This window comes from Silurus aristotelis (genome assembly GCF_946808225.1).
Source record: "Silurus aristotelis genome assembly, chromosome: 3".
Lineage (NCBI taxonomy): Eukaryota > Metazoa > Chordata > Actinopteri > Siluriformes > Siluridae > Silurus > Silurus aristotelis.
In genome coordinates this window covers 475,358-487,542 of record NC_139576.1, presented here as the reverse complement: position 1 = coordinate 487,542, position 12,185 = coordinate 475,358, and the positions used below count along the sequence as shown (strand labels likewise).

Sequence of the window (12,185 nt, the reverse complement as noted above, 5' to 3'; positions counted from 1 at the left end):
ATTACACAAATTCACCCAAACGGCAGTAAGTGGTTCTATAATAGACTAAAGTTAAAGCCATATTGTGTCACACGAGTCCGAATGTTTTCTCGGAGGTAGTTGTGTACAACATCAGGATGTAATTTTAGGAGCAATTTCTTGACGCTTGTCGAATCCTGGTCATATTCCATGACAGCATTCAAAGAGCAGGCAGACATTCAGACGAGGTCAAAATCCAAAAATATCAGAGCTTAATGAAGGAGCTACAGTAGAAGAAGCCCGAGTCAGCATGCAGGACCCAAAAAAAAAGAATGTAAGTGAGGACTGAAAGACAGGACCAGGGCCAGACCCAGATCTGAGATGCTGACAAGAACAAGGTTAGAGACAGACATAGATGTGGATCAGAAAATAAAGCTGGAGCTGGCACCATCGACCGGCATAGAAGCAAGACAGGAGATTTAAAAAGATCTGAGATTGACCAAATAAGTGAAAGGAGAAGTGACAGGAGCAGAGAAAGACTCTAAAGCTTAGTGTGGCAGTGTGAGATAACGAGCAGAACCAGATCAGAACCTCTGAGTGCCAGCACAAACACGGGTCTTGCAATGACACTGGAGAAGAAACAAAACTTTAGAATAAAGGCGGGAAAAAAAATCAGAACATTGGAATGACACATGAGATAAAGCAAAGCTGCTGAATGATAATGGAGAAGAAACAGAACCTTTTACTTGCACAATAAAAGAAGCAGAAGCTTTTAATGATGCTGCAGAAGAAGCAGACTGAAGTAGATTTGAAAGTAATTTCTATACATGCTCAGGTTGATTGTAGCACCACAGGCACTAAGATCTCTGCTACTTCTGTATATTACTTTATTACTTTCCCTACTTACAAATCTCAACTTTTACATTTTTTTAAATGTTGCTGAAATCACGGCTTCATGACTCCTGAATAGAGTGAAGAAAGTGTGTAAGTAGAGGACGAACTGCCACGATGAGAAACCTCATAAGTACGGAGTAAATAAAACATCAAACATTCATTCATTTCCCTCTCAGTTCTCCTGGTGGGGTGGTGGTGACTCCTTCCTGAGAATCCTCAGATGAATCACACAAATAAGAAGGAATAGTGATCTGTGTGTGATCTGGAGAAGTGTATCAGAGCAGGAACAATGAAGAAAAACAGATCTTTTTGTAATGATTAGGCAGAAATGTGACTTTCTGCATCTGTACAAAAGTCTCGATATGGAAATGCCTTCAGAATCCTACAGGCTTTCATCACTCTGACTGCATCAATAACCAAGTGAAGCTCTAAACCACATCCATGTCTCATCTCATCTCCTCCTTCCTGGTGCAGTATTAATATTTAAATATTAACCCAGGGTGAAAAAAAGTGAAAAGAGCACAAACACACTTGTACTGCAGTGACTCTGCTCCACGGTTTCCTCTGCATGGAGCCACAACACTGTTTCTGGAGGAGCATTTTTCTTTCTCTGGTTACCTCTGGTTTTCACATGATCCCAGGATGAACAGTCTGAACAAGGTAGAGATCAATAATAATAAAATAATAAAACACCTACAAACTGACCTTCCTGATCTAAACCGCCTGAATGACACATCAAGGTGTCATTTATTTATTTTTATAACACTGAAGGGTGAGGGTTTGGCTCCTGGATGAGTTACTGTCACATCTTCAGCCTTGAACACAAAGGAAGTAAAGCACCAAGGACACAATGCTGCACCAACACTGTCTCACTTGAAAAATATCTCTTGATGCTGAAAAAGAAAATTCTTGCCATTCGAGTTGAAGATCTTCTTCACACTTTATTAATTCACTCTTTCCAATCTAACTGTCGTGTTTTAACATGAGAGAGAAAAGGACGTTCCATCAGTCAGAAGATGGATTTTGTTTTTATATTTTAGAGAATGGACCTTGAGGAGAAAAAACATCTGCACTACTGCTTTTAATCCCTGCTCCTGACCCCTGATTCCTCTCCCCTGACCTGATCCAGGATGGAGTTCTGCATTATTCTGCAGAGTATCATGTCCATACAAACAGTCTAAAGATGCATGAGGTCATGTGTTTCGAGATGTTTCGAACATTGCTGGAAGACAACGAGAGATCATGACCACCTTCATCGAGCTTAACCTCTGAAAACATCGAAACTGTTTAGAAACTCGTGCATGATGATCGTCGGAGAACAATCCACATGATCTTACTTCCGCACCCACCCTACTAGATTTGTAGACTTCTTTCAGAAGACGAAGATCCAGCTCATTGTTTTGACACCATTGCAGATCCGGCACGAATCGCAGAAGGTGTTCCACAAGCTTGGAAATACGGACTTCCAGGACAGGTTCCAGAAGAACAATGGGAGCACTGTATTGCGGTGCATGGGGACTATTTTGAAGGTGATGGTGTGGAAACGTAGATAAATAAAATTCTTTAAACGTTTTGGAACCACCTCTCAGTTATTAAAGGGAATGATGGAATATAGCAGCACTATCTGCTCTAGAGGATCAGGACAAGATCCTTTTATATCTATTTCATTCTGTAATGCTGCTCAGTCTTTAAAAATACTACACATATTAAATGTAAATGTCATCATTTGCTCCGAAATGTTTGGTTTTTTTGTCCAAAATCTTTGAAAAAAGGTTTAAGTGCAAAAATCTGAGGCAGGATGTATGGAAGTGGGCGGGGCTTGGCAAAGTTAATATCAGATCATTAAAAACACACACAAATGTTTATTACAGATTCATCAGCTTTTCTTGGTCCTGGTGAATGAACGTGATGGAGTCATTTACATTGTGTTGGGATTAGGTGCACTGTAATGGTGACAAAATCTGTGAAGGTTACCTTCTACTAGTCCTGGATTGGATCCAGTAGGTGACAATGATCATGGACGAGCTGTGAATTAAACTGAGCTGCAAAAATAATGAATGAAATGCAGAAGACATGAGAAGGTAGTGTCAGACCTCGAGCTTGGCATGTGTGTAATGTGTTATTTCAGGCTGGTAGAATAACAATATTATGCACTCACGTTGTCACACATGCAGGATATTTAAAGATCTGGGAGGTGAGAAGATACGCCTTAATCGAGTATTTGTATGTTCTCAGGAGATAATTTATTCTAACAGGGTTACTGATGTGAGGTGAGTCAGGCTTAGTGGGTGAGATCAATACAGTAATGAATATTCATCCTAAGCTTTGACATTGTTCATAGTTCTAGTATCTGTTAAGGGATAGAAGCTGTAGGTCATGTCGTGTAGATGGTCAAATTTCACCCGGTTTAAAAGCTTCCTTTATTTACTGATCCACATCCTCAGATTCAGGGAGGGGATGAGTTTCCCTTTGGGAATACGAGCACATGGAAGGAGCATGGATCAGTCACTGGAGGTAATGTAGGGTTTGTTAATGGGGCTTTTGATGTTGGTGAAATAACAAGCCAGGCTTCTATAGGAAGAAAATCATTAGTGTTTCAATCCATTTCCAGAAAATAATTCAGTGAAGATCGTTCCAAAACTGTACAATCACCTGAATAATAATTCACTTAATGGAGAAAAAGGTTTGTGAACACCTGAGCATGATCTTTTTATGTACCTTTTTACATCTCAGTCCACATTTAGTCTCCATGTGCTGTTATAATGAGCTCCACTCTTCTGGGAAGATGTTCCACTCGATTTTGTGGAGATTCATTCAGCTACAATGGTGTTAGTAAAGTCAGGTACTGATGTAAGTGAGGTGAGGAGGTTCCTGGGGTGCAGTCATCATTCACATTCATCCTAAATGTAGCAGGAGATCTTCCACTTCAATCCATGGAGCTGGCTTTGTGTACTTTGTGTCATGCTGGAACAGGTTTTGGGTCTCTGAGTTCAAGCGAAGATGAAAATTTCATGCTCCCGCATCCAAAGACATCCAGTTCGGGGAAGAACCACATACTATAGTCTTATAGTTTATCTACCAAATATAATGTTCCTTTAGTTTACTGAGGTGTGAACATGGCTATCATTTCTTTGTTCTCCAAGAGAAGATACCTGATATTGTATTGTAGTCGGCTACAAAAGTCAAATCCCTAATGTAGGACCAAAGGAGCACTGAACTCAGGTTCCCCATGGAGGAAAGAAGGATGTCACCAAATACATTCTGATGGCTTGATGATCATATTTTTTAAAAATGAGTTGTTTCCCGAGCAGGTCGGATCCTTATTTCTACACTGCTGAAACAGAATTATGGAAGAAGCAGGTTATGAAACTCTGTGATGTTTTAATTTCACATTTTCCTTTGATCTTTTTTATCTGTCACTATGAAGTGATATTTGTGTGAAGGTATTAAATCTAATGGAGCAGTGGATTAATAAAGTGTGAAGTGAGACAAACTCCCTCATCTACTTCCTGCGCAGTTCATCCTCCGCTGAACCCCCCTGATCATAAAGGAATTATACAGATGTTTGGTGAGGGAGGAGGTTTTTTTTACATCCAGTTTGTTAGCATGAAGTGCATTAATGTAGCAGATGAAGCTAATACTGAGAGTACACTGAGCTTGGACTGCATTTCTCATCTCAGAGAGCTATTACCCTCTAACATCACGTCAGCCTCTGATGGAACACCAAATAACATCAATATTTCATGGGCTTTTTGGAGAAAGATAATCACCAGCTCAGCTAATGACTGTGGTGACGCCTCATGAGAATTTCCTACGCTGACGCTGCTTCACGAAATATACACTTTTATATTTTAGTGCTCTGCAACCTCACACACTTCTCCCCTGTTTTTATGTGAAGGCTGTAGGGATTTAGAGACATTGGGGACATAGTCGGGGGGCAAGTGCTATTTTTTTTCTTCCTCCATCTGTCCAGCAGCTGTTTCCTGAGACTGTGCCATTTGTTGAAGGTCACTCGAGAAATGTTTCTCATATAAAAGGAAAAAAGCTTTTTTCTTGTGACTGTACAGATGACGCTTAAATAAACACAATTTATCGGAATTTATTTAGATTTCCGTACGTGCCGTCCATCCAATAAACAAAAAACGCAAAGGAAATGATTATATATAAATTATTCATTCATTTTTAAGTTGCTCTAATCTGAAGTGACTTAATCTCATGTATCAACTTCAGCAGCTGAAGGGTTAATTAAGGTCCTTACACAGGGGCCCAGTAATGAGGGATTAGTGGTCCTGGGATTTGAACTCATGACCTCCTGCTTTAACCACTACACTTCCACTTCCTCTTCAGACAGGTTGGCGTCAATGTTATATGTTTATAATTAAATTTAATGTCATGAAAAGTTTCTAAAACAAGTTTGTTCTTGTTGCTATGGAAACAATGGCGTATCAGAGTGAGTGCACTAGTGTCAAAGCTGTTCTACAGAATTACTCATCACCTTCTGCCCAATCAGAATCCTGGGATGTACATTATACGTTCCAGCACTCGTCAGAGCTTAATAACGATCGACGTTGTGAGTTTTATTCAACAGAATAATTTTCAACCTTTTACGTTAATTGGTGTGGTGCTGAGTCTGGTGTCGTTGAAAAGAGATAAGGAAGAGATAAATGTGTAAAGACAGCACATTGGCTCTGTAATTAGCGTTACAGTCTACAGCTCGTGTTTAATTACGCGTGTGAATAGATTCATTCCGTTCAGCAGAAAGCTCGTTTGATTCCTCATCTCTCTTACACACAAAGACCCAATCTCAATCAGTCATGCTAACGAGCTAGTAAACCGGCATGCAATGTGACAAATTCATTAATCCACAATCAGAATAGGAGTTTTCTGAAAGCTGAGTGTCATCCTTCACCGGCGTATAATCACAGCTCCGTCACAGTCAAGCGTTCCCTCAAAGTCCTCCAGGGACACAGGAATGGAGATACGAGAAAGCGTTTCGCTTCTGTTACTATACAAACCATATCACAGCAGGCACATTGATATAAAGCTGCACTACTGTCAGAGCTGCTGTTCTGGAGAACTAATCACCACCTTCTGACCAATCACAATCCAGAACCAGAAATCCAGAGCCGTGGGAGAAATACTACTGAAATCATACGGTTATATATCATATCATATTATTTTATTTGTGTGTGTGTATGATGAGGTGAGTCTCGGTGCTTCTGCTGGAGATGATGTATGTGGAGGTGTGTGTGTGTGTGTGTGTGTGTGTGTGTGTGTGTGTGTGTGTGATGAGGTGAGTCTCGGTGCTTCTGCTGGAGATGATGTATGTGGAGTGTGTGTGTGTGTGTGTGTGTGTGTGTGTGTGTGTGTGTGTGTGTGTGTGTGTGATGAGGTGAGTCTCGGTGCTTCTGCTGGAGATGATGTATGTGGAGGTGTGTGTGTGTGTGTGTGTGTGTGTGTGTGTGTGTGTGTGATGAGGTGAGTCTCGGTGCTTCTGCTGGAGATGATGTATGTGGAGGTGTGTGTGTGTGTGTGTGTGTGTGTGTGTGTGTGTGTGTGTGTGTGTGTGTGATGAGGTGAGTCTCGGTGCTTCTGCTGGAGATGATGTATGTGGAGGTGTGTGTGTGTGTGTGTGTGTGTGTGTGTGTGTGTGTGTGTGTGTGATGAGGTGAGTCTCGGTGCTTCTGCTGGAGATGATGTATGTGGAGGTGTGTGTGTGTGTGTGTGTGTGTGTGTGTGTGTGTGTGTGTGTGTGTGTGTGTGATGAGGTGAGTCTCGGTGCTTCTGCTGGAGATGATGTATGTGGAGGTGTGTGTGTGTGTGTGTGTGTGTGTGTGTGTGATGAGGTGAGTCTCGGTGCTTCTGCTGGAGATGATGTATGTGGAGGTGTGTGTGTGTGTGTGTGTGTGTGTGTGTGTGTGTGTGTGTGTGTGTGTGTGTGTGATGAGGTGAGTCTCGGTGCTTCTGCTGGAGATGATGTATGTGGAGGTGTGTGTGTGTGTGTGTGTGTGTGTGTGTGTGTGTGTGTGTGTGTGTGTGTGTGTGTGTGTGTGTGTGTGTATGATGAGGTGAGTCTCGGTGCTTCTGCTGGAGATGATGTATGTGGAGGTGTGTGTGTGTGTGTGTGTGTGTGTGTGTGTGTGTGTGTGTGTGTGTATGATGAGGTGAGTCTCGGTGCTTCTGCTGGAGATGATGTATGTGGAGGTGTGTGTGTGTGTGTGTGTGTGTGTGTGTGTGTGTGTGTGTGTGTGTGTGTGTGTGTGTGTGTGATGAGGTGAGTCTCGGTGCTTCTGCTGGAGATGATGTATGTGGAGGTGTGTGTGTGTGTGTGTGTGTGTGTGTGTGTGTGTGTGTGTGTGTATGATGAGGTGAGTCTCGGTGCTTCTGCTGGAGATGATGTATGTGGAGGTGTGTGTGTGTGTGTGTGTGTGTGTGTGTGTGTGTGTGTGTGTGTGTGTGTGTGTGTGTTTCTGCTGGAGATGATGTATGTGGAGGTGTGTGTGTGTGTGTGTGTGTCTGTCTGTGTGTTTCTGCTGGAGATGATGTATGTGGAGGTGTGTATGTGTGTGTGTGTGTGTGTGTGTGTGTGTGTTTCTGCTGGAGATTATGTATGTGGAGGTGTGTGTGTGTGTGTGTGTGTGTGTGTGTGTGTGTGTGTGTGTGTGTGTGTGTGTGCTGCTGGAGATGATGTGTGTGGAGATGATGTGTGTGTGTGTGTGTGTGTGTGTGTGTGTGTGTGTGTGTGTGTGTGTGTTTCTGCTGGAGATGATGTGTGTGTGTGTGTGTGTGTGTGTGTGTGTGTGTGTGTGTGTGTGTGTGTGTGTGTGTGTGTGTGTGTGTGTGTGATGAGGTGAATATCGGTGTTTCTGTTCATTGTGACTGTATGAGATCCTGTGTGTGATGCAGCTCTGATCTACTGCACTTCTCTATAACACTGATGATTTCTATAGATGTGACGTCATGATGATGGGATTAGGATTAAGAGGTGGATTTAGTTCAGGTAGAACATCACTGTAGACTGAGGGGTGAAATACTGTCAGTGAAGAACCAGCTTTGTCTCTCCTCAACACCTCGCCCGCATGGAGTAAATCACCCCCTTACTAAGTGCCGGCACCTGAAGCTCATTATCATCAGTTCTATATGTAGCTCTCACTTCCTCAGATCTACTGTCTGTTCTCACAGGTTATGCTGGAGGAACACTCTAAGACTCTCCTCGTGCATTCTCTCGTTCCATCGGACTTTGTGGGCGTCGCCATCCCCTGGCGTTCCACGTTACTATCCTTTCTTCCCTTCACAGGCTACACGGATTCTATAGACCTTCCCGGTACTCCCGCTGCCTTTCTCTGCTAGTTCGTATTAAACTCATTAAACATCGTAAAGTGCTGCTGCGGCTTCCGCCTGTGTTCGTCCTGACAAATACTGACAAATACACATTATAGATTATTTTAGAACTTCATCTGTGAAATGGGTAAAATACACCTGTGTGTCTCAGCAAAATTTTTCTTTAATTCTTCATTAGTGTTAATGTAGATGTGTGTGTGTGTGTGTGTGTGTGTGTGTGTGTGTGTGTGTGTGTGTGTGTGTGTGTGTGTGCATTAGAACCCATGCTGATAAGCTCTATAGAAGCAGATGGAGAGGGTTTGAGTGTTAGTGGGAAACGCTGGTAAAGAGCCCTTTATTAATCCCTGTGTCTGAACGGGGCGATTTATAAGCATGCCGTTAAAAGCTGCTTTGATTTATTTTTTTACTCTAAAAGTGAATTATTATCCGGTGTCAGCGCACCGCTTCAGGACACAAACGATCAGAGCAGCAGCAGCAGAGGAAACATTTCCCTTCTTTATTTTTCAGACATTTACAAAAGAAAGAAATTACAGGAGACAAAATAACGGGTCTCAGGAGAGCTGAGCAAAAGGTGTGTGTGTGTGTGTGTGTGTGTGTGTGTGTGTGTGTGTGTGTGTGTGTGTGTGTGTGTGTGTGTGTGGTTGCTGTTTTTCTCTCTCCAGGCGAGACAATGTATAAATGCATTTATGTTCAGAGAAGATGGAAAAAATACATTATAACTGTTAAAATGATTTTTGTGTACATTCAGGTGTGTATCTGCACATATACTGTGTGTGTGTGTGTGTGTGTGTGTGTGTGTGTGTGTGTGTGTGTGTGTGTGTGTGTGTGTGTGTGTGTGTATAAAGTGTATATATTGTGTATTATAAATACACTAGCGTATCAGATCATCTCACAGTGCAGCTCAAGAAATATTAAATTCAGATTAAAATGGCAGCAAAAAATCTTTATAATGTTTGTCATTTGTGTCACTCTTAAGAAGCGTCTTGTGAGGGAGAGTGTTTATAGCTGCTATAACAAGTGAGAAATAGGAAGTGATGAAATATAACTCTAAATGAATAAAAATACACAAAGTTTTGCTTTCATTGAATAAAACATTGTAATTGTTAGTGAACTGCTGCATCGCATCAGTGTATTGCTCGATATTTTACAACACACACACACACACACACACACACACACACACACACACACACACACACACACACACACTGTTTATTACTAAGTATCACTTCATCAGACTGATCTAATCCTGATCTAATACCCAATAGAGATCAGATGTTAACATCTCTGTGCATCTCCTGGTCTCAGATTGTGTATCTGATCCCCTGCTCTTACTTTCCTCATCATTTCTTTCCTCCAGTAAAATCTTTGTGCAGTAAAACACAATTTAAAATTGAATCATAAACAAATAAAATTGTTCTCATCTCAGATTTACTGCAAATCAATATTTAATAAAGCGTATAAAGCGTATAAAACCCCAAACAGGAACAGCTAAGGCTCTATCCGATTGATTCTCGAAGATCTCGACACACATTCATCCCAAATTTATTATCCCTGTATATCAAAAAGAAATAAGAAGTGTGTGTCTCGATATTATACAAATAACACAAAACACACAAATCACATTCTTCTGCTCTCAGACATTGATTTAGGTGTAGGTTCACTTCTACTGCATGACATTTTCTGAATGAATGTGAACGCTGACTGCACCCCCAGGAACCTCCTCACTTTCTCACCTACATCAGAGCTTGACTTTATTAACACCCAGTAGCTGAATGAATCTTCACAACATCTAATGGAACATCTTCCCAGAAGAGTGGAGCTCATTATAACAGCAAATGAGAATAAATGTTGAATAAGATATTCGAAATGATTTTCATATTAATCTTATGCACTGCAGGAGATAATGAGCAAAGCTTTAGCATGTGCTATGAACGTTTTGGAACTTGTTTATATCTCTGATCTTCTTATCACGTCGTTACTTTCTGATTTGATAACAACGTGGGTAGTTTCAATTCTCTACATGTTTTTATCACACCATCATGTGGAGACTGTGGAGAATCTGATTAGCACTGTAGTGAATCCATCACACCAGCGTTACAAACCACACCGAGAACCCAGTGTAAGGATCCGACTCAGGAGAACGCCCTCATCTGGGTTCGGTCTAATTGTAGAACTTTCAGCTTGTTACTGTTTTCAGCATTTCTACCGCTCAATACGGAGTCGAGTGAAATGAAGCATAATAAATGCTATAAATGTAAACACAGAATAATTTAGCAGCACTAATAGCTGGGCTCAGCTAATGGTCATGTGATATTAACACATTGTTTTTGCATTTACGTGGGAGGAAATATGTTTTTAAAAATGAGGTTAAAAATATCTGTATATATGAAGACGCAGCACAGCTTGTTGCATGAAAAACAATCTGTGGTTCTGCATCGACAGGGAGCAGAAACCATTCTAATGTAAATGCACATTCTTTATTCACTCAGACGGGAACACTGGCAAATCCATGCAGAAGGTCAAAAACATGATCGATTCTGAAATATATAAATATATAAACAGAATCAAGGAATCAAGAAACAAGAGAAATAATACAAGATAAGATGCTTTTTTACAGTGGCAGCATCCTCAAACTGGGGTCTGGGACAACAACTAAATGAATCAGTGAGATCTGAGCAACGATGACATGATCCAAATTGTCAAAATCAGACCATCTCTAGTATGCAGGGGTTAGTACCCACCAAAAGTGGTTCAGGAAGGAGAACCAAAGAACAGTGGCAGGGTCAGCCTGCTCTCAAAGCAGATATGGTATTGTGGGCTGCTGTGGAGAGTGATGGGGAGTTATAGGGAGTTATAGAGAGTTATGGGTGCTATAGGGTGTTATAGAGAGTTGTGGGTGCTATAGGGTGTTATAGGGAGTTATAGGGAGTTATGGGTGCTATAGGGTGTTATAGAGAGTTGTGGGTGCTATAGGGTGTTATAGGGAGTTATAGGGAGTTATGGGTGCTATAGGGTGTTATAGAGAGTTGTGGGTGCTATAGGGTGTTATAGGGAGTTATAGGGAGTTATGGGTGCTATAGGGTGTTATAGAGAGTTGTGGGTGCTATAGGGTGTTATAGGGAGTTATAGGGAGTTATGGGTGCTATAGGGTGTTATAGAGAGTTGTGGGTGCTATAGGGTGTTATAGGGAGTTATAGGGAGTTATGGGTGCTATAGGGTGTTATAGAGAGTTGTGGGTGCTATAGGGTGTTATAGGGAGTTATAGGGAGTTATGGGTGCTATAGGGTGTTATAGAGAGTTGTGGGTGCTATAGGGTGTTATAGGGAGTTATAGGGAGTTATGGGTGCTATAGGGTGTTATAGAGAGTTGTGGGTGCTATAGGGTGTTATAGGGAGTTATAGGGAGTTATGGGTGCTATAGGGTGTTATAGAGAGTTGTGGGTGCTATAGGGTGTTATAGGGAGTTGTGGGTGCTATAGGGTGTTATAGAGAGTTGTGGGTGCTATAGGGTGTTATAGAGAGTTGTGGGTGCTATAGGGTGTTATAGAGAGTTGTGGGTGCTATAGGGTGTTATAGAGAGTTATGGGTGCTATAGGGTGTTATAGAGAGTTGTGGGTGCTATAGGGTGTTATAGAGAGTTATGGGTGCTATAGGGTGTTATAGAGAGTTGTGGGTGCTATAGGGTGTTATAGGGAGTTATAGGGAGTTATGGGTGCTATAGGGTGTTATAGAGAGTTGTGGGTGCTATAGGGTGTTATAGAGAGTTGTGGGTGCTATAGGGTGTTATAGGGAGTTGTGGGTGCTATAGGGTGTTATAGGGAGTTATAGGGAGTTGTGGGGAGTTGAGGGGAGTTGTGGGGGTGCTGAGTAGTTATAGGGGTTTGCGGGAGTGCTGGGTATTTGTAGGGAGTTGTGGGGGTGCTGGGTAGTTATAGGGGTTTGTGGGAGTGCTGGGTATTTGTAGGGAGTTGTGGGGGTGCTGGGTAGTTA

General features: G+C 41.8%; 1 protein-coding gene across 1 annotated transcript in view; it reads left to right on the top strand.

Moving 5' to 3' along the window:
• znf804a (zinc finger protein 804A) overlaps positions 1-12,185 on the top strand; it is a 96,635-nt gene that overhangs the window by 69,371 nt on the left and 15,079 nt on the right. The gene's annotated exons all lie outside the window — the stretch shown is intronic.